The sequence below is a fragment of the Propithecus coquereli genome, unplaced genomic scaffold (genome assembly GCF_000956105.1).
Source record: "Propithecus coquereli isolate 6110/MARCELLA unplaced genomic scaffold, Pcoq_1.0 Scaffold58, whole genome shotgun sequence".
Classification (NCBI taxonomy): Eukaryota; Metazoa; Chordata; class Mammalia; order Primates; family Indriidae; genus Propithecus; species Propithecus coquereli.
Genome location: NW_012151729.1, coordinates 3,347,861 through 3,349,795, shown reverse-complemented (window position 1 = coordinate 3,349,795; position 1,935 = coordinate 3,347,861).

Sequence of the window (1,935 nt, the reverse complement as noted above, 5' to 3'; positions counted from 1 at the left end):
TGATGCATAAAACCCAATGAATCAAAGCTGGGTCAGTTAGGAAAGGGTGATGAGCTGGAAGAAATTGGGCAATATCTGAAATAAAATAAAAGTCTTAAAAATTATAAACATGAAAATATAAAGTCAACCCTAGGATGACTTACAAACAGCAATGCATACCTTGGTGATAGTATCCTAAATAAGGGTGCCACAAAGCACTACACTGCACTCAGTATTTGACCCAAGGTCGAACGCTGGAAGTAGAAACTACCAGATACTGCAACAAGGACTGTTTGGGCTGGACGTCACTTGCCCCTTTCAAATAGAGCCAGAGGAAAGAGGACGTAAACTGGGACCTGGGCAACACCCAGTCTTGCCCAGCAATGGAGGCTCAGCTGAGTGTCTGCCAGGGACAGGAGCTGCTGGGCAGCTGGCTCACATCGCCTTGTGTCAGCAGATTACTGTGGTAAACAGCGCCTTGGCTGATTCTGCTCTAGGTCAAATAAATGGCTTTTTATTTAACTAATGAGGCGGGGAGTGTGTTTTTGGGTGCTGTAACAGAAGCAAAATGGCATTTGTACAGCTTGATTGCCCAAAGTCTATTGCCTGTTTATTGACAGTCTTAAGAACTTTAAATCTATGGATCCAAACTTGGGAGGACAGAACCTGGGCAGGCCCGCTTATCTATGAAAAGAACTGCTTTTTAAAAAACACTGTGTTGTGTCCTTTCTCTTTTGGAAGAACTTTTTAGGCCTTCCAAATTGAGCCAGGGAAATATGGGTAAGGGCAAATAGCTGCTATTTAATTTGGGTTAAGGCACATACCACCTGTCTGGTGGGTTACATTCCTCTCTATGTATTTATAAAGGGGAGTTTTTCCCCAGGAGAGAGAGAGAATGTGTATGTTGGGGGGAGATGTCTCTGTCCTCTTTCCACGTCAGTTCCCATTAGTCATTTCTCAACCCAGAGAAGGCTTTTTTTCCAAGCATGGTGACGTTGGCAAGTTTCTTCCCTTCCTGGCTCTGTGTCTCTATTTTGTTTCACAGTAGTTTCTAAAAAATTAGGATTTTCTTTTTCTAATTTGACTTTTAGGTTCTAAACTTTAGGCACTCCATAGGACAATGCAGGGGAAACATGCTCGCTATTTCAGGCAAACGCTCTTCCTTATTTGAAGGCAGCCATGCACCCCTTCCGTGTTTTTTCCTCTCTGTACCCGCTGCCTTCGTTCCTCAGTTGGCAAAGAGTAAAGAGCAGGATTTCTCAAGAAATGATCTGCAGACAGTTTGTGTCAGAATCACCTAGAGGTTTTGTTAAAACGCCCCACTCCTGACTTACTAAATCGGAATCTTCAAGAGTAGGAGCAAGAACGTGCATGCTTAATAAGCACTCCTGGCTATGCTTACGCACCTTTGATGACCTGTGTGTGTTGAGGGGTTAGTGGTGGGGACTATTAGCTCTTTACGTTTCTGTATTGTTTGTCTAGTTTTAGAATGAGTGAGAGCCTCTTTCATAATTTAAAGAAATTTTTAAAAGTGTTGTCCAAAGAAAATACATGGGTGAGAAATAAGCACTTAAAAAAATACACAAGATCATTAGTCATTAGGAAAATGCACGTTAAACCTACAATCAGATATTGAATGAATCACTGAGTAATAAAACAAATAGAATAAACAAAATAATTATCAGGGGGGAGGGAGTGCTCCTTTAGAAGGGTGATGGAAGTCAGGGAAGACTTGTCTGGGTTTTGAGCAGAGAAGTAAGGTGACAACTTTCATGGTTTTAAAAGAGCCCTCCACTCTGGTGCTGTGCACCCAGGCAGGAGGCTGTCGCACTAGTCCAAGAGAAAGGTGGTGGAGATTTAGACTCAGGTGATCCTAGAAATGGAAAGCACCAGAAGAATGAATGGATATCCTTAATAAAAAGGGCAGAGCCCAGAGGTTGACACTCTTTTTTTTTT